Raw genomic sequence first — 22,578 nt, forward strand, 5'->3', positions numbered from 1 at the left:
TCAAAAATAAAAAAAGGAAAATAAAATTGGGGGGTAGGGGGGGTGAGAGGGAGGTATAATGTGGGGTGTGGTAATTAGTTAGATGATGTTAAAAAAAAATTGGGGGGGGGGTTGGAGGGGTTGGTGGTGAGAGGGGGGTATAATGTGGGGTGTGGTAATTTATAAGATGATGTTTAAAAAAAAATAGGGGGGGGGTTGGGGGGGGGGAAGGGATTCTGGGTAGGGGCGTGGAGTATTGTTTGGGTGGAATTCATTGTGGTATTCTGGTTAGTGTTGTTTTGTCAAAGTAATAATAAAATGTGATCATAAATAAAAAAGTAATTGCAATTTAAGCAAAATGTTCAATTATCTAAGTGTAAAAGGGGCCATAATTATGTCCAAATGCTTGATACAGTGGTCTGCTCTTGTTTATAGGTTGGGGTCATGTTGGTAAACAAGTATGCAACATATAAAAGCAATATGTCAAAGGATATAGGAAATATTTGGGGTAGTACGCAAACTTTAACATAGATTTATCAATAATATGCATATTCTAAGTATAAAAGGGGCCAAAAATTATGACAAAATGCTTGATACAGTTGTCTGCTCTTTATACAAGTATGCAAAATATGAAAGCAATACGTAAAGGGACATTGAAAATATTTGGGGTAGTACGCAAACTTTAACATTTGCTGCATATTCTAAGTGGTAAAGGGGCCATAATTATGAAAAAATGCTTGATAGAGTTGTCTGCTCTTGTTTATAGGTTGGGGTGATGTTGATAAACAAGTATGCAAAATATGAAAGCAATATGTCAAGGGACAATGAAAATACATGCAATTGGGGTAGTACGAAAACTTTAACATTTGCACGCTAACGCAGACGCAGGGGTGAGTAGGATAGCTTCGCTATATATATTTCATATATAATAGTCGAGCTAAAAATAGAGCATCCTTCATGCTGTATTTTATCCAACTTCTTAATTTCTTAAGCTTTATTATGTTGATAAGGTTATATCTTAAAAGAAAAATTAAACCATTTGCAATGAATTATTTTTAAATTGATTGATGAATGATGTTCCTTAGAGTGCGGACAAATCTTTTTTATGAACAAATTAATGTATTGGTCTGATCTTGAAGTTTAATCGTGACCTTATTAGCAGGATGACAGAAAAAACATACAACACGCCATCCTTAAATGTTGGTAATTTACAATAAGTTATTTAAAATTGCATGATAAATGGCAAAACTACAGATCTGACAAGATTATTTATTACAAATTTTTGACAAGCTTTCGTCAAATATACTCGACATAGTTATATAACTGTTATTATAAATTATTTTTATTTGGAAAGAGGTTCAATTCTTAAATATAGGAATAATGATATTTCAATGTACTGCCACATTAACAGTGCTACTGAAATTTTAAAATTGCATGATATATGGCAATACTGACAAGATGATTTATTACAAATTTTTGACCTCTAAGTGTTACACATGACACATTGATATTTTAATATAAAGATGAATGGCAAACTTATAGTCCGGAAAAGCTTCTTTGTGGTCTAATTTGACGTTTAACCTCTATGCATGAACTTATTATTTTAGGTAACGAGGTGGGTGCTACACCCGACATCTCGTCTTATGATGATGACCATTTGTTTTAAGTGACTATAAATTACATAGTGTAAGGGAAACTTACAGTCCTGCAATATCTTACACACAAACATACACTCGACCTTTGTTACTGGTGTATTGAGCTTCATCCATTAAATCTGTCAATAACTTTAAAGGGGCCTTTTCACGTTTTGGTAAATTGACAAAATGAAAAAAAATTGTTTCCGATTCACAAATTTTCGTTTTATTTATGATATTTGTAAGGAAATAGTAATACTGAACATTTAACATGCTCTAAAATATCCATTATATGCATCTTTTGAAGATTTGAAAAACTGAAAATTATAAAGTGTTGCAACTCGAAACGATTGAATAATTTGGAAAGTTCTGTTGTTGTCGTCGTAATATTTTGTGAAACTACAAGGATTGCTTATAAAAGTAAAAAATACATCTGCGCATAGCATGAGCATGGACGGTCGAGTGGTCTTAGCGGGATACTTTTCACTCCAGGACTCCAGGGGTCCGTGGTTCGAGCCCAATTGAAGTTTTTTTTTCTTTCTTTTTTGAATTGTTTTCTTTTTTTTTACTGGAGATTTTTTTTATCAAATGTTCAAATTTATCAATTTAAAGCATTTAATGACAAACTTAAATACATGCCAAAATCTGTGAAAAGGCCCCTTTAAAGAACAAACATTATAAAACAATTGATAACTGATTTAAATGATACTTATTAAATGAATCAACTGTAAATATAAATTATTTTCATTTGGAAATTAGGTACACAGTCTTAATATAGGAATATTCATCATTTCAATGTACTTCCACATTCACAGTGCTACTGAAATTTGTTGCAAACTAACTATAAGTTTTTTTGTTTCCTGGTTTTGTTATAGTCAGTTTAATGATTCTTACTACTTTTTCACTTGTAATATTAATGTTCACAATTCATAGAGTTATTCATACATCTATTCTTAAAAGGTATAATATTGATTAAAGGTGGAAAATCATTTTGACAGAAAATGAAAAATCGCTGATAAGCACTTGATAAAAACTTTGATGCATTTGCCTAAACCGCTAAAGTATTTCAATAACAATTTCATTCGCTGAGAAGAATAGATGTCAGAAATTCTTTACAACAGATGCTCGCACTCTGCCCTATAATGTAAACACTTCATAAAATATTAAGTAATCAAATTACAATTTCTTATCAACATTTGATTTCCCTACTTAAGTTTCAAATAAGTTCATCAAATTAATTTGGTGTTGATATAGACTGGACCCCAAAAAGAAAGCTACCAGTTGCATCCATATTATTTAGTTCCTTTAACTATCAAAACGACATAGTACCAGTTTCTTGCGTCTGTCATCAATTATCTTCTCAGCCACAGAATGCACAAAATCACATGCGCGCTTCCACTTGCGACCGTTCCCGGTTAAATAGTAGATGAAGTCTGGATACAGCCAGAATTTGCTGGAAAAAAAGCCAAAGCTGAGTGGAAGCTAAATGAATAAATTCAAAATGGTCAATTTAAAGTGAAATTTTACAAAAAGCCACAATAAACACCCTATTTAATGGTTGATCTATTCAAAGCCATGTGGTCTAATAAGCCATTTTTTAACAGTGCGTTGCAAGGATCTTTTGGCTCTTGTCCACAAATAAGCTACTATTAAATTTTATTATATATATATATATCCCTCTGATAATAAATTTAACATGCATCATTACACAACACACCCATTACATACACAAAGTGAAACCTATTAACCAGTTCCAATAAATGAGTGGAATTTGTGAGCTCACAAGAATCGATCTGCGAGTAGATTGCCCAGGTCCGACACTGCTTGAATATACGGGTGGTTAGATCTGGAAAAAGTTCTTAACATACATCATTATAGTTTATTAAAACTTTTATGAAAATGCACCTAATTAATACATGGTGATAATATAGTAAACATATTCAACTAGGTCTTCAGTATGAAAGTATAAAGAGTATATCACTTTCATTTAATTATGATGATTTTGTCCAAACTTTCCAAAATGCTAACAATTATGACAGAATAACATTTCTTTTACAAGGTTTTCATAGATATAATAATGTGAAAGCTTGTTTGAATATATGTGCATCACATCGACTGTATATAAATTGAACGGTTTTGTACCCCACAGTTTGACAGTCACTCTTGAAGGAGAATGCGCACTGAAGGATGACGTCCAGAGAGAATTTGCAGACGTCGGAAAACACCTCAAAGACCATGCCGTCTGCTGCATAGCCGCTTAGCTTTTGCTGCAATTGAAAGAGACAACTGGATATCAAAATTCTTTCAACCCCAAACAGTTCTTTGATATTCATTAAAGTAGAAAAGATGGTATGTTTCATGTAAACTCAATCTTTCAAGAAAGCAAAAAGTCCTAGTAGACAAAGTTTCAAAACAAATTAACTGCAACCAGGGCTGTTTGTAACACATGCATGCTCCCCATATGGGCTCTCAGTTGTAGTGACAGCCATTTTGTAAATATGTTTTTTGTCACTGTGACCTTGACCTTTGACCTAGTGACCTGAAAATCATTAGAGGTCATCTGCGAGTCATGATCAATGTACCTATGAAGTTTCATGATCCTAGCCATAAGCTTTCTTGTTTCATCATCCGGAAACCATTTTACTGAGTCAAGTCACCGTGACCTTGACCTTTGACCTAGTGACTTGAAAGTCAAAAGGGGTCTTCTGCGAGTCATGATCAATGTACCTATGAAGTTTCATGATCCTTTGCGTAAGCGTTCTTGAGTTATCATCCAGACACCATTTTTCTGAGTTGAGTCATCGTGACCTTGACCTTTGACCTAGTGAACTGAAAATCAATAGGGGTCATCTGCGAGTCATGATCAATGTACCTATGAAGTTTCATGATCCTAGGCATAAGCGTTCTTGAGTTATCATCCTGAAACCATTTTGCTATTTCGGGTCATCGTGACCTTGACCTTTGACCTGAAAAACAATTAGGGTCATCTTCCAGTCATGATCAATGTACCTATCAAGTTTCATGATCCTAGGCATAAGTGTTCTTTAGTTATCATCCGGAAACCATTTTTCTATTTCGGGTCACCGTGACCTTGACCTTTGACCTAGTGACCTGAAAATCAATAGGGGTCATCTGCCAGTCATGATCAAACTACCTATCAAGTTTCAGGATCCAAGGCATAAGGGTTTTTGAGTTATCATCCGGAAACCATTTTACTTTTTCGGGTCACCGTGACCTTGACCTTTGACCTTGTGACCAAGAAAACATTAGGGGTCATCTGCGAGTCATTATCAATCTACCTATCAAGTTTCATGATCATAGGCATAAGCGTTCTTGAGTTATCATCCGGAAACCATTTTACTATTTCGGGTCACCGTGACCTTTGACCTAGTGACCTGAAAATCAATAGGGGTCATCTGCAAGTCATGATCAATCTACCTATTAAGTTTCATGATCCTAGGCATAAGCGTTCTTGAGTTATCATCCGGAAACCATTTTGCTATTTCGGGTCATCATGACCTTGACCTTTGACCTGAAAAACAATTAGGGTCATCTTCCAGTCATGATCAATGTACCTATGAAGTTTCATGATCCTAGGCATAAGCGTTCTTGAGTTATCATCCGGAAACCACCTGGTGGACGGATATACCGACAGACCGACCGACATGAACAAAGCAATATACCCCCTCTTCTTCGAAGGGGGGCATAAAAATACCAACAAAATATCAATGAATTTACATGTTAGAATAACAAACCAACAAAATACAAAAATAAAACAAGATTTCTTTGCGAAACACAATGCTCCCCAGTAAGCCAAATAAGAAGTTGCTATGTAGTTTATCAGGGTTGCCACCAACCTGGTGAAATAAAATTCCCTGACTTTTCCCTGACCAAATCTTGGTTTTCACTGACTAATTTCGGGACATACTCAGCCTCCTCCTCTCAATACAGCTGACCAAATCCACCAATTTATTGTATCTTTTATTCTTTAACATATACTATTTAACAACTAACAAAGCAGTACTACTTGTACACTAATCTATGCATGATGCAAGGCTATATAGTAGACTAGTGACCTAAAAATCAATAGGGGTCATCTGTCAGTCATGATCAATGTACCTATGAAGTTTCATGATCCTAGGCGTAAGCATTCTTGAGTTATCATCCGGAAACCATTTAAGATGTTGCAAAACTTTAACCAAGGTTAAAGTTTTGGACAAACACAATTAATGAATCACTGTGACCCCATATGGGCTGTCAGTTGTAGAGGCAGCTTTTGAGTGAATACGTTTTTTGTCACTGTGACCTTGACTTTTGACCTAGTGACCTGAAAATCAATAGGGGTCATCTGCCAGTCATGATCAATGTACCTATGAAGTTTCATGATCCTAGGCCTTATTATTCTTGAGTTATCATCAGGAAACCATTTTACTGTTGCGAGTCACTTTGACCTTGACCTTTGACATAGAGACCTGAAAATCCTTAGGGGTCATCTGCCAGTCATGATCAATGTACCTATGAAGTTTCATGATCCTAGGCGTAAGCATTCTTGAGTTATCATCCGGAAACCATTTTAGATATTGCAAAACTTTTACCAAGGTTCAAGTTTTGGACAAACAATGAATCACTGTGACCTTGACCTTTGACCTAGTGAACTGAAAATCAATAGGAGTCATCTGCCAGTCATGATCAATGTACCTATGCAGTTTCATGATCCTAGGGGTAAGCATTCTTGAGTTAACATCCAGAAACCATTTTACTATTTTGAGTCACTGTGACCTTGACCGTTGACCTTGTGACCTGAAAATCAATAGGGGTCATCTGCCAGTCATGATCAATGTACCTATGAAGTTTCATGATCCTAGGCCTAAGCGTTCTTGAGTTATCATCCGGAAACCATTTTACTATTTCGAGTCACTGTGACCTTGACCTTTGACCTAGCGACCTCAAAATCAATAGGGGTCATCTGCCAGTCATGATCAATGTACCTATGAAGTTTCATGATCCTAGGCATTAGTGTTCTTGAGTTATCATCCGGAAACAATTTTACTATTTCGAGTCACTGTGACCTTGACCTTTGACCTAGCGACCTCAAAATCAATAGGGGTCATCTGCCAGTCATGATCAATGTACCTATGAATTTTCATGATCCTAGGCCTAAGCTTTCTTGAGTTATCATCCGGAAACCATCTGGTGGACAGACGGACGGACAGACCGACCTACCGACATCAGCAAAACAATATACTCCCTCTTCTTCGATGGGGGGCATAATAAAAACCCATTGATCATAGCAAAAAGGTGACCAAATCAATATTCACAACAAATATTAAACCCTTGATCCTTGCAGCTTTAGTGAACAAGATGTTAAAGTAATCAACTATAGAAGTCCATGTAAATCATGTGATCCCTGAGGAGTATCAAACTTTGGAACCACGGGGCATGATGATGATCAATTTTGGATTAGAATACATTCTTAAGTCATTTACTATGTTGGTCTTAAAATAAGACAGTAAATTAAAAGTCTTTATATATATATATATATATATTTATTTATTTATTTATATATCACATGACCCCCAGGGTATGGCCAGTTTTTACCTAAGTGCTATGATTTCAATAATCTATGTAAAGAACTTCTAGACAATGCTACACATCAAATATGTTTAGTAAAAGATATATACTTAATAAGTCTATAAAAATCATGTGACCCCTGAGGCATGCCTATTTGTAGTTTTGACTCCTGGGGCATGATTTGAACAATATTTGTAGAGGACCACTACACTTGTTAAACACTCAATATTAATTTATTCTATAAGTGTATAAATACCCTTTTTAACCCCAAAAGCATGAAAGGAACAATCTAGGTAGAGGACCACAACAAGATTATGCTACACAACATATATTTAGTCCTTGATCCTTGCGGTTTCTGAGAAGAAAATTCTTTAAATCTCCTCTTTTAAATTTTTTTAGCTCTGACCACATATACATGCAGAAAATTGGAGCAATTTAAACAGATCTGAAAGAGGCCTGAACAGTGATAATTCTTGTGAATTAATCCTTTCAGTGCGGGAAACGAATGTTAAAGGCCTTTGCAAACAGTTTGGATCCAGATGAGACGCCACAGAACGTGGCGTCTCATCAGGATCCAAACTGTTTGCTATTCTGATAGTATTCTTTGGAAAAAATCGAAGAAAATGCTAATTTTAGAAATCCAGCAGACGACATTTTAGCAGAAGACAAATTTCCCAGCATGCAAAGGGTTAACATAATAGTTCTTTATGAGGAGATGTAGTTTGAAGCGCATTGTTAACGACACACATGTCGCATAACAGAGAGCCACCTTAACACAATAGCTAACCATAAGTGCTTCGTGCTGAGGGGAGCTTTAGCATAACCAAGCAATAAATGTACAATAGCAATTCAGTTATTGCTCATTAAAGAATATGAATAGTTCTCCCAATTGAGTTTGACCATGATGATGATGAAGAGGAGGAGGAGGCAGAGCAGGATGGTGATCATCATTGTTGTCAGCCTATAATCATCACCATCCTCCTCTGCCTACTCCACCTTGACAAAACTGTTGATGTCAATGTGGATGATGACAATTATGATAATGATAATAATAATGAAAGGAGTAACATGATGATGTACTTCTGCAAAGTACTTAGATGTTATAAAAGCTAACCCCAAACATCAAACGGGTTTGATGGACAAAACCAAACTTTATACTATTTATACATATTGTATATAGGCCATGCAATGTTACAATTTTTAACACATGTCATACAGAGCAATATGGGCCACAAATTGTGGAATATGACCACCATATACAGTTACAAACAACTATCAAATATGATGCACTATTCTGCACAATAAGGTATTGTTTAATCACATACGGACACATAATGTCAAATACCACAAGCACATCGGATGCCCTGTTCTTCACAATTAGGTACTGTTTGAGGATGTCAAAGTGGAAGGCAGGTGTAAGGAGGCGACGACTACGAAGCCACTTGTCTCCATTGGCGATTAGAAGACCTTCACCAAGCCAGGTCTGAATGAGACCGTATATGTTGCGGCTCTTCGGGGCTGCCAATGGTGACACATGGTTAGCTGGTAACAGTATGTTTTTTGGATATGGTTTGATTACATGGATGTGTAAAACAATTTAATAATATCTAGTTAACCTCAGGCCAACATACATACATGTGTTCTTTGTTTCTACTAACATCTGGAAACAATATGGAAGGTAAGCCAAACTTTTTTCATAAACTTTTGATCAGATGTGCAATAACATTGTCTGATAAATCTATTTTTCATGTATTTTATTTTGGATGTAAAAGCTTATATAAACCAAATCAATCTTATGTAAAAAAAACACAACAACAACATGAAATACCAAAAAAAGTGTATGGCTGGCACTAGAACAAGTCAAATCTTTTTTTAATCTTCTTTTTTATGAAAAAAATTATATTTAACAAAATCAATCCTATGCAGCAAATCAGATCAAAAACAAAACATGGGCTACCAAAAATAGTTATAGTTGGCACAAGAAAAAGATGGATAAACGTACCTGAACTTTTTAGTATGACCTTTACGGTCTCTGGGTGGACAACATTCACCATGGCGATGACAGGTCCCATCCAGCCCAAAGAAATGAGCGGTCTCTTGTCAGTGTTTTCTCGCATCCATGCCAAGCCGGCCTCGCTTAGGTCCGGCATCTAAACAATGACTTTTTGTTTTTAACTTTTCAATATTGTTTATCCTTCTGCATTGCATATAAGGCCATCTAGTATAACCTTTACAGATAGTTGAATTTGTTGCTTGTGCAGAGCCAGTACTTGGTGTCATTTTTCAAAAGATTTTGGGAACGCTCGAGATGTAAGGCTCTCCACCACAAGCCGCCTTAGGTAGGAATCATATCCACTTAAACTAAGTTCGAGAAATAATCATGTAAATAGAGTTTCCTCAATAGGGAGATGCCAATAAGCCAAATAGTAAAGAAAACAAGCAAATTCGTAGAATTGATATCCCCCGCAACGTATGCTTTGTTTGTGGATGGGTGCAAATCGGACGGATGAACATACTGACAGATGTTTTTCAAGATACAAAGGGCCATAACTCTGGTTTTAACAAATCGTGTACAATGCCATTTGGCATGAATCATCCCCTTATGCATATATATAGTCATACGAAGTTTCAATATAATACGCCAAAGCACTTCCAAGATATGGCTCCGGACACAAAAGTGACAGACGAACGGAGAGCTTGACAACGCCAAAACAATATCCCTCCGCCTCTGGCAGGGGATATATACTCAAACAAAGTTTCAATGAAATCCGCCAAAGCACTTCCAAGAAATGGCTCCGGACACAAAAGTGCCTATAGTAAAACGCATTTTTTCAAGATACAAAGAGCCATACCTCTGTTTTTAACAGATGGTATACAATGCCATTTGGCGTGCATCATCCTCTTATGCATATATATACTCATACCAAGTTTCAATGAAATCCGCCAAAGCATTTCCAAGATATGGCTCCGGACACAAAAGTGCCTATAGTAAAAAGCATTTTTTCAATATATAAAGGGCCATAACTCTGTTTTTAACAGATGGTGTACAATGCCATTTGGCGTGCATCATCCTCTTATGCATATATATACTCAAACCAAGTTTCAATGAAATCCGCCAAAGCATTTCCAAGATATGGCTCCGGACACAAAAGTGCCTATAGTAAAAAGCATTTTTTCAAGATACAAAGGGCCATAACTCTGTTTTTAACAGATGGTGTACAATGCCATTTGGCGTGCATCATCCTCTTATGCATATATATACTCATACCAAGTTTCAATAAAATCCGCCAAAGCACTTCCAAGATATGGCTCCGGACACAAAAGTGCCTATAGTAAAAAGCATTTTTTTCAAGATACAAAGGGCCATAACTCTGTTTTTAACAGATGGTGTACAATGCCATTTGGCGTGCATCATCCTCTTATGCATATATATACTCATACGAAGTTTCAATGAAATCTGCCAAAGCACTTCCAAGTTATGGCTCCGGACACAAAAGTGCCGGACGGACGGATGGACGGACGGACAACGCCAAAACAATATCCCTCCACCTCTGGCGGGGGATAATAATAACTAAGATCAACGTCACACACATAACACAGGAAGGCATTCCAGTAAACAACAGCCTTTACTTGAAAAAAGACACTCAAACGTGTACTGGTGTCGATCCCGTTGAACAGCCAACTATGTTGAATCTTTATATACTTAATTTATTTAATGAATGCAAAGTGTTGCAGTTCGTATTAAAGTTATTATGCTGTTTCTTTTTATCTATCCATGCTTTTACATGCATTGACAAATATGTTTTTAAAATGCAGGCCCCTTCATTGTATTCTTATACATTTATATAGACTATCAAATACTCCAAGACCAGGGTCTTACCGGTACGAGTGCCAAACAAGTATATGTTCTGGAACATTTTTATAACTTTTATGTACATAATCTTTGGATTCTACCATTTTCATTAAAAGTGATATAGTTTAATACAGTTAAATTAATATTACCGTTTTATAACTTTTATGTACATTATCTTTGGATTCTACTATTCTCATTGAAAGTGATATAGTTTAATACAGTTAAATCAATATTACCGTTATGTGTTCTGGCATTTCCAAAACAGAACTTGTAAGGCAATAGATATAGGCCTAAATTGTCAAGAAACTATCTAGTAAGTTTAGATATATACTTATAATAACACACCATACTTTGAAGTTGGAATAAAACATCAATCTTGGAATTAACTGTTTTATTTCAACAATGCTATTTACTAGTAAGCCATTTTAATTGTTGTATTTAATGTTTTTAACAAATCGCCATTGGAGCAAAAAGGTACCATGTGCCTTCTATTTTGAATGTCACATGGTACCTTTTTGCATCAAGGGTATTAGTAAAATAGACACATTCATATACAATTTCATCTTTTGTATTGATATTTCTACAAAAATGTTATTTTGAATGTTTTTTCTTAATTCCCATAAAAATGAAACCTTGTGCATGCATTTATGACCACAGTTTTAAACAACAGGGCCTGTTAGGCCCAAAGTCACTCACCTGAGATAACAAGAGATTATTGGGACAAATCCTTTGACCAAGTTTCATGAAGATCGAAAAATAAATGTGGCATCTAGAGTGTTAACAAGCTTTTACTATAGCCAAATAAGGAAAAATGCCCTGCCCCCTGGCAGCCATGTTTTTCAACCAACCGGCATCATTTTTAAACTCATCCAAGATATTATGGGGATGAATCTTCTGACCAAGTTTCATGAAGATTGGACAATAAATATGGCCTCTAGAGTGTGAACAAGATTTTACTATAGCCAAATAAAGCCATATAAAGAAAAATGCCCCGCCCCTTGGCAGCAATGTTTGTCAAGCAAAGGTTACCATTTTCGAACTCATCCAAGATATCATTAGGACAAATCTTCTGACTAAGTTTCATGAAGATCGGAAAATAAATGTGGCCTCTAGAGTGTTAACAAGGTTTTACTATAGCCATATAATGAAAAAGGCCCCGGCCCCTGGCGGCCATGTTTTTCAACCAACCAGCATCATTTTCTAACTCGTCCAAGATATTATTGGGATGAATCTTCTGACCAAGTTTCATGAAGATTGGACAATAAATGTGGCCTCTAGAGTGTTAACAAGATTTTACTATAGTCATATATAGCCATATAAGGAAAAATGCCCCGCCCCTTGGCAGCCATGTTTTTCAAGCAAAGGTTACCATTTTAAAACTCATCCAAGATATCATTGCGGCAAATCTTCTGACCAAGTTTCATGAAGATCGGAAAATAAATGTGGCCTCTAGAGTGTTAACAAGGTTTAAGTATAGCCATATTAGGAAAAATGCCCCACCCCTTAAACGGCCATGTTTAACAACCAACCGGCATCATTTTCGAACTCGTCCAAGATATTATTGGGATGAATCTTCAGACCAAGTTTCTTGAAGATCAGACAATAAATGTGGCAACTAGAGTGTTCACAAGATTTTACTATAGCCATATAAGGAAAAATGCCCCGCCCCTTTGCAGCCACGTTTTTTAAAGCATTTATACGTTACCATCCAAGATATCATTGAGACCAATGTTCTCACAAAATTTCATGATGATCAGACAATAAATGTGGCCTCTGGAGTGTTCACAAGGCAAATGTTGAAGGCGCACGACACACGACGGACAAAAGGCGATCACAAAAGCTCACCATGAGCCTAAAAAGGTGAAAATTATCCTAAACACAATCACTTTAATTGAAAAGGAAAAAGTACTGTAAAAGTTCTCATTAACCTTAAAGTATAGAGATATTTCTTCAAATATTTCAGGAGAACATGAAATGCAAAATTGTATATGAGATAATCGCCACAATGATGCCCATCCAAATTTGATATTTTATGTCAATATCAAGTAATACACTTCAACACCGTTATTTCGAACACCGATAATCCGAAGTCATCGTTATTTCGAAGTATTTTTCTGGTCCCGAGTTTGGTTCTTCTTTGTTTTATTTAATAATGTAAAATTTCATTGTTAATCCGAACTTCGTTAAACCGAAGAAATCATAAATTCGAAGTGATTCAGTCGGTCCCAACACTATAATTCGCACCTAATTATCAATCTTTAATCCGGAGTCAAAACTGCAAAATACTGAGCGTAATTTCACACCTTTGTCGTGGCGCGTAAATAGCCGATAATTACACCTTTGTCGTCTGCGCGAACGCCGGTGTTCATAGAGAGACATCGTGTATTAGTTAAAAAAAAGTTAATTAATTTCCGAAAATGTATTCATATGTATGTATGTCTGATCATTTGTAGTATTCGTTATATTTTATATGTTGTGTAATTAGACAAAAATAGAAACAAGAAAAAGAATCCGTTTGTTACAAGTGGAAATCTATTGCTATCTGACTAGTTTACGCTTTTCAGTAAGCGTGTAACCGAACCATGCGAATTCCACAACGTTTTATTTTACAGAATCTAAGAAGTCTTCGGTCAAATGTCTATTTCGAATTATCGTTAATCCGAAGTTTTTTAACGGTCCCGACGACTTCGAAATAACGGTGATGAAGTGTTCATCGCTTTATTGAAGACCTGTCGTGAGTTTCCAAACAAGAACTCTGTCTCCATGCCAGGTATCTTGTACAGGACGATGACCCTGCGTCGAAAGTTCTGGAACCACTTGAGCAGCATCACGGTCAGGCTCACAATGAGGCAGGTCAGAGCAATCCACAACCACAAGACGTTCAGAACAGCCATGGTCTAATAATCTGCTGAATAGAAATGAGACAATGTTTGGGTGTAAAAACAGCAATTTGGATATCATTTCAATCCATGCAATGACCGGGGTTGTGCAAACTTGCGTTTAGTATAAAACCTTTTAATTTTAGCGGCAGAGTTATTGTCCTGCTATTGCATCTGTTTTGTAAGTAAAACTAGTACTTGTTGTTTCTGAAGACACCTTGATTAAACTCCTTAACTGCTAATTCCTCTTCAGATCTCCTTCCTCTGACTCATTTTGTATGATTTTAATGTCTTCTCTAGAAGAGACTCAAATATCTTAAAACACAATTTTCCCACACAGCCAGGGAAAAATCGTTTTTTTACCGAATTCACATAAAATGCTTTATGTTTGAAAACATAACACGTCCACAATTGTTGGGCAGAACCATCATTGAATAATCTTATTGTATTTGTAGTCTAATAAATGATATTTTTTATTTACATTAAACACAAATCTAGTGATGGACATATCTTATTAAAATTGCTTTAATAATATTGCCATATTTAAAGTATGACAAAAGCTGTGATTTTGCAATAACAGGAAGTCTTTCTTAAAGTGGACAATGTTTGTAGGCCTATTGCACAGGTACTTGCTAGTTCTTCATGAATGCATTAAGATTTTAGGAGTACATACGTACACTAGTACAGATCTACCTAGAAAAGGCATTAACCCATGTCCAATGTAAATAGAAGATAGACAAGAGGGCCAAGATGGCCCTAGTTTGCTCACCTGAGAGGAGTTGGTTCATTCAATCTTTACCAAATGTCATCATTATTTAACCAAAACTCTGGCGTATGGAGTGTTGTTTTTGTAAGATTTGACCTGGTTACCTATAGTTTGAGTTGACCCCCTTACCAAACATCAAACTTAATTGCTTACAAAAATAAATATTTTGACCAAGATTCATACAAGAAATTGCCAAGCAATATTGTCCCCTACCAGTGAAACTCCACCATTGTCAATAAAAAAAAATCTTTTTTAATTTGTTTCCATTGCAACCAGAATTTTGACGTAGGAACAAAAATAAAATGACGTGCATAATCTCCATATTGCCATCTATCCAAGGTTCAAGTTTCATGAAAAAATATGAAGAACTTTTAAAGTTATCGCAGGATCCAGAAAAGTGTGACGCAATGACTGACTGACAGACAGACTGACAGACAGACAGACGGAAAGCAAACTATAAGTCCCCTCCGGTTTCACCGGTAGGGGACAAAAATCTGAAACAAAATTGTGACCTCTAGAGTGTTAACAAGGATGTTGTATAATATAATGAAAATTTGGACAATCTAAGGGCAATAATTATGGCATTAATTATGTGATTTTGCTCATTATCAAACTTGACCGAGATCTTTCAGCAACTTTGATAAAGAATGCTTAAGGAATGTAAATGCTAGAGTGTTTACAAACCCAAATGTGGACGGACGGCGGACAAAGACCAATCCTAAAACCTCACCTGAGCAATCAGGTGCGCTCAAAAGTGTGTTTCATCGATTTTCCAATTTGTCAGAGAAATCAATAAAACCAATGTATTGACTAAGTTTCACGATGATTAGTCATAAAAATGTGACTTCTATAGTGTTCGATCACAAGGTTTCTCTCCAGTCACGTTAAGGAAAACTGCCCCACCCCCTTTCGGCCATGTTTTTTTACTGATCGGGACCATTTGAAAACTCATCTGAGATATATATAAAACCAATCTTTTCACCAAGTTTCATGATGATTGGGCAAATAATGTGACTTCTAGAGTGTTCACAAGCTTTTTTTACTATATTATAATTATAAGAAAACTGTCCCCGCCGGCAGCCATGTTATTCAACTGATCGGAACCATTTTTGAACTCAACTCTCGTGTCAAGGAAACAAATGTTCTGACCAAATTTCATTAAAATTGGGCAAAAAATATGACTTCTAGAGGGTTCACATGTTTTCACGATATACATATAGAGAAAAATGCCCCGCCCACTGGCGGCCATGTTTTTTCACCGATCTGGACCATTTTCGAACTCGTCCGAGATATCAATAAAACCAATGTTTTGACCAATTTTCATGATGATAGGAAAAAAAATGTGACTTCTAGAGTGTTTACAAGGTTTCTATATAGCAAAATAAGGAAAACTGCCCCGCCCACTGGCGGCCATGTTTTTCAACGGACCGGACCCTTTATTAAACTCAACCAACATATCATTAAGGCAAACATTTTGACCAAATTTCATGAAAATTAGGCCCAAAATATGACTTCTAGAGTATTCGCATTTTAACACTATATACATATAGCGAAAAATGCCCCGCCCAATGGCGGCCATGTGTTTTCACCGATTTGGACCATTTTCGAACTTGCCCGACATATCAATGAAACCAATGTTTTGACAAATTTTCATGATGATTTGGGCAAAAATTGTGACTTCTAGAGTGTTAACAAGGTTTCTCTATAGCCAAATAGGGAAAACTGCCACTAGATACATATAGAGAAAAATGCCCCGCCCACTGGCGGCCATGTTTTTTCACCAATCTGGACCATTTTCGAACTCGTCCGAGATATCAATAAAACCAATGTTTTGATTAACTTTCATGATGATTGGGCAACAATTGTGACTTCTAGAGTGTTTACAATGTTTCTCTATAGCCAAATTGGGAAAACTGCCCCGCCCACTGGCGGCCATGTATTTCAACGGATCCAAACCACTTTTGAACAACATATCATTAAGGCAAACATTTTGACAAAGTTACATGAAAATTGGGCATGAAATTTGACTTCTACAGTGTTTACAAGGTTTTCCGTTTTTTTTACCTAGTGACCTTGTTTTTGACCCGACACGACCCAATTTCGAACTCGACCGAGATTTCATTGAGACAAAGCTTCTGACCAAGTTTCATGAAGATCGAACACGAAATATGGCCTCTAGAGTATTTACGAACAAATGTTAACGGACGGATGGACGTACGACGGACAAAGACCGGTCACAAAAGCTCACCCGAGCAATCAGGTGAGCTAAAAATGTCAATATTGCAATGTCCTTGAGGATGCATATCATTTTTTATTAGAATGTTCCTTATATATTGATATTAGGAAATTGTATATGAATAAATATTATTGGAAAAGACCAAACATGATACAATTTATTGAATTAATGCAATCGGATAATACAAGTACCAACAGAAACTTAGCTATTTATGAACATAAAGCATTTTATCTATCTATGTATCTATGTATCTATGTATCTATCTATCTATCTATCTATCTATCTATCTATCTATCTATCTATCTATCTATCTATCTATCTATCTATCTATCTATCTATCTATCTATCTATCTATCTATCTATCTACATAAAGCATTTTATCTATCCATCTATGTATCTATCTATGTATCTATCTATCTATGTATCTATCTATGTATATATCTATGTATCTATCTATGTATCTATCTATGTATCTATCTATCTATGTATCTATCTATGTATCTATCTATGTATCTATCTATGTATCTATCTATATATGTATCTATCTATGTATCTATCTTTGTATCTATCTATGTAGCTATCTATGTATCTATCTATGTATCTATCTATGTATCTATCTATGTATCTATATATGTATCTTTCTATGTATCTATCTATGTATCTATCTATCTATGTATCTATCTATCTCTGTATCTATCTATGTATCTATCTATCTATGTATATATCTATCTCTGTATCTATCTATCTATGTATCTATCTATATATGTATCTATCTATCTATGTATCGGTATGTATCTATCTATCTATCTATCTATCTATCTATCTATCTATCTATCTATCTATCTATCTATCTATCTATCTATCTATCTATCTATCTATCTATCTATCTATCTATCTGTATCTATGTATCTATCTATGTATCTATCTATGTATCTATCTATGTATCTATCTATCTATCTATCTATCTATCTATCTATCTATCTATCTATCTATCTATCTATCTATCTATCTATGCATCTATCAAAGAAAACATGTTGCAAAATATTTATCCCAAATATAGCATATATTTTTGTGTATTTTTAAGATGTGATTAATAATAAAAGAACACACAGTGCCACCTGCCAAACGAATCGGTACTATAAATAATATGTACAGTATAATTGTTGTGCGCGAGTTGTCTCCCTGCGTCAGTTGGACATGAAAAAAATCGCTTCTTTTTACAAAATTCATTTTTAGTGTAAAGATTTTAACATATTGAGATACATTCTATATAAAAATATCTGCTTATATTACAGACATGTTGCAAAACATTGATCCCAAATATAGCATTAAATTTTTGTTTACTTTAAGATGTGATTATTAACAAGAGATGTGTTTGTCAGAAACACAATGCCCCCCTGTTGCGCCGCTTTGAAGCCATATATTTGACCTTTGACCTTGAAGGATGACCTTGACTTTTCACCACTCAAAATGTGCAGCTCCATGAGAAGTAAGTAAGAGATTGAATGGAGAAAAAAAAAATATTTATTTTTTTACCTTGAATGATGACCTTTACCTTCCACCACTCAAAATATTCAGCTTCAGGAGATACACATGCATGCCAAATATCAAGTTGCTATCTTCAATATTTAAAAAGTTATGGTCCATATTCAAGTTTTTGACGGATGGATATTTGACATTTGACCTTGAAGGATGACCTTCACCTTTCACCACTCAAAATGTTCAGCTCCAGGAGATACTCATGCATGCCGAATATCAAGTTGCTATCTTCAATAGTGAAAAAGTTATGGCCAATGTTGAAGTCTTAGGACGGAATATTTGACATTTAACCTTGAAGGATGACCTTCACCTTTCACCACTCAAAATGTTCAGCTCCAGGAGATACACATGCATGCCAAATATAAAGTTGCTATCTTCAATAGTGAAAAAGTTATGGCCAATGTTAAAGTTTTCGGACGGACTGACAGACGCCATATATTAGACATTTGACCTTGAAGGATGACCTTCACCTTTCACCACTCAAAATGTGCAGCTCCATGAGATGCACATGCATGCCAAATTTCAAGTTGCTATGTTAAATATTGAAAAAGTTATGACCATTAAAGTTTTCGGACGGACGGACGGACCGACATACTGACTGACGGACAGTTCAACTGCTATTATGCCACCCTACCGGGGGCATTTAAAAAGCACACACTTGTGACCTGCCAAACGAATTGTGCGTTTACCCTAAGTAAATAAAGCAAAAATGTCTCGCTTGTAAAACTTGCACAAATATTACAAATAACTATTCTAGCGGGCACTATTAGATGCGCGTGCATCTTTACCGGTCACTATTACAAATAACGGACCCGTGTAGTTTATATACGCAAAGAAGAAAAACATTTATGTGAGGTATAATATTGACATAATATTATTATGATTTATTATATATATCGTCCAGTCACCAATTTCGGTCGATGGTAGATTTATTGCGCTTGCGCTCTATCCAAGTGACGAATGACGTCATCGTTTTGTGTGGACATAGCAAATGTCAACATTGACGGCTACTCAAAGTGTTTATCAAAAAATAAGGACATAACCAGTACAGATTTTAATTTTAATTGACTACCATCGACATTTTGATCATTTTTGCTATTACTTTTTTTTGCTCTTTTTACAATAATATCATAAACATAAAGAAACTTCGTTTTTGATAGTTCCGAGTAAGCTGAGGCCTGCTACAGTCACTACTATTTTAATGTAACTGTAAGGCCAACCCTCGTGAAATATTTAGGTCTGGAGTCAATCGACCGAAACAGGTGACGCAGTACACAACTTTCCTCATATGTTTTCATAGCAGAATCTTGATGTTATGGAAAAAAGGGAAAGCACTTGAACGATCTCAATAAATGAATTTATGGAATGTAAATAAGTCTTGCTGTGCGAATTTTTTATTTTGCCGACTTAGGCCAGCATTTATTTTTTATTTTTTTTTTGCGAAATTTTTCCAAAAAAATGAGCCGGGGGATAAATAAAAATAAAAGCATGAAAAGTCAGCAGTCTACCAAAAAATATAAATAAAACTATTTAAACCGATTATTTTATTTTTTTGAAAATTTAAAATTCAGCCAATTTTACCTTATGTATACTTGCATTAACCTTTAAGTGTTTTATATATCTCATTACACTGTTGTAGAAGCTTTTTATAGTAATAGTAAACATATTTTTATATATAGACTATTTATAGGTAAAAGCACCTTTCGGATGTATTATACTATATAGCTTCAATAGAGACTATTAAACACGCCAGGTGTGTAGTGTAGTATAGTGATCGTTAAACTTTTGTTGAGTGTATATCATGTGTGTTTATAACAAATATAGCATGCATTTGACTTAAATAAAATAGGCTTGAACACTTTTTACATTGTTTACTAGCTTTAAATAACAACCAACTTTGTAACTTTCATCCATGGGTGGAATATGCACACTAAAAATACTCTTTAATATACAACAGACTTGCTTTATATCATGATAATTTGTATCAATCATGAGAAAAAAATTAGCCACATAACAGGAAATTTGATCTTAGGGCGATTGCGACCATTTTGGCTCCAAATGAGCAGTCTGATCAGGATCCAAACTGTTCAACATAATTGTCATTCAGTCAGTACTTCTAAAGACGTTAAGCGAACACTTTGGATCCTGATCAGACTGCGCTTGAATTGATCTTGATCCAAACTTTGTGTAGTGAAAGTTCTAGTACATAAAATGTGAATTTTTCATTTAAAAAACCGAGAGTTATAGACTTATAAAAACATGTGCTGCATTTCATTTTATATTCAGAGAGAGTTATAGTGTTTATATATGTAAAGTGAACACAAGGGGCATGACTACAATATTTGGTGTGTAACATCGTTATGAGGTTCTCTTTGAAAGTTGTTCAAATCATGCAGAAAATTTGCCCTCTCTAGGGGTTACTGTTTTGCTTATAAATATAAATTATATATTCATTCTCTGAAACCGCAAGGCCCATTGGTTTGTTACGTTGCATGCCAACCATATAGTGGTTCTTTGCTACGTTTCCTCAAAGCATGTCTCCGTGGCCAAAACTGTTTGCGCTTCAGGGGTCAACTGATTTATATAGATTAATGTATTTAATAATCCCTAACAACACAGAAACCGCAAGGGTCAGGGGATCAATATTTGGTGTGTATAACATGTAAGTGTTTTCTTCTTCTAGGTGTGATCAAATCATAAATTTGGAGTAAAAAATAACCCATCCTTGTTTCACATGATTAATATTTATTTATATAATAAAGAGCTTAAACAAGCTTATTCTCTCAAAACGCATGGGTTAGGTGATAATTATTTTGTATGTAACATTGTATGGTGGTAATCTTCGTAGTTTTTGTATCATGTCCATTGGCTTCACATTAACCCCAACAAAATATTGAGGTAAATAAAGACACAATATACCTAGAAACCTAGATTTATTTCATTGAACATTTTCTTAAGTGAAAGCCGTATAAAGAATTAAATAGTACATGTAGCAAGGATTTAAATTGTTCGAGACGAATTACTCTGCTGACTGTATATAATTTACCTGCAAGATTAATTATTAAGATAAAACAACTTTTGAACTATGTAATTGTATATTTTTAAAATAGTATTTTATTTTAATAATTTCATAAAAGACTCACAGTATTGTCAAAATAAAATAGTGTAAACTTTTGCACATATTATTTTGTTCCTCTCTAATTCACAGTTTAAGTTCAAATGAAAATTTGGAATGTGTTGTCTGTATTATTTTAAGGAGAAACAGCAATGACATTTTCTTGGATATATAATAAACAGAGAGAGCTATATAAATGTGAAGATAATAATAACCCTTGGAACAAATACATAGAGCCAATTGAGCACATTTATCAACAGAGCCTGAGGTGTGATAAATTTAATTGCATTTCTTGCAGTACAAATCCTGCAGTATGAAAACATTATGTACAGTTGATAGAACATCATATTTCGGCTAAATAATAACTCATTTTTTGAAATATACATTAAGATGTATTTCTGATTTACAAAACTGATCAAAAAAATAAGAAATAAATTCCATTTACTTTTTCATGACATTTTGAAAGCCAAACTTCGTTTTGTCTGTAGAAATTCAATAAAATGAACTGATCCAAACAAAGGGACGTAACTTGGTCAAAAGATACCAGAAAAATGGTTAAAATGTTGATATAAAATAGTTATACAGTTTAATATATGGAAAAAAATTGTTTTGAGTTAATGAAGAATAATCAGCATGTTAATTTGCTACTGTGTCAAGAAAAATAATTAAAACTTTATTGTGTCTTTGACGGATATACGAACATCCGGACCCAATGTTATTTTCTTCAGAAGCTGAGTTGCATACTTTTTTTCTAAATAAAGAACATATATGGGTGGGTGGGGAATGGGATTATTGATGCAATTACCTGTGGTTCAGTCCTCATGTTCATTATAAAGAAAAGTAAAGTAGTACTTCTTGGACATTTTTGGGATGTTGATTTTTATCTATAAAAATATTTCAGAATCTACATTTTAATAAATACGCATATTTATTAAACCTTCCCAAAACTTTTTAACACACCGAAAAATATCGATGGTGACACCTCTGCATCATCTGCAAAACTCTT

General features: G+C 34.9%; 1 pseudogene; it reads right to left on the minus strand.

Annotated features, from left to right (window-relative positions):
• Positions 1-22,578, minus strand: part of LOC127835260 (ultra-long-chain fatty acid omega-hydroxylase-like) — a 35,671-nt pseudogene that overhangs the window by 7,103 nt on the left and 5,990 nt on the right.

This window comes from Dreissena polymorpha, chromosome 1, assembly GCF_020536995.1.
Source record: "Dreissena polymorpha isolate Duluth1 chromosome 1, UMN_Dpol_1.0, whole genome shotgun sequence".
Lineage (NCBI taxonomy): Eukaryota > Metazoa > Mollusca > Bivalvia > Myida > Dreissenidae > Dreissena > Dreissena polymorpha.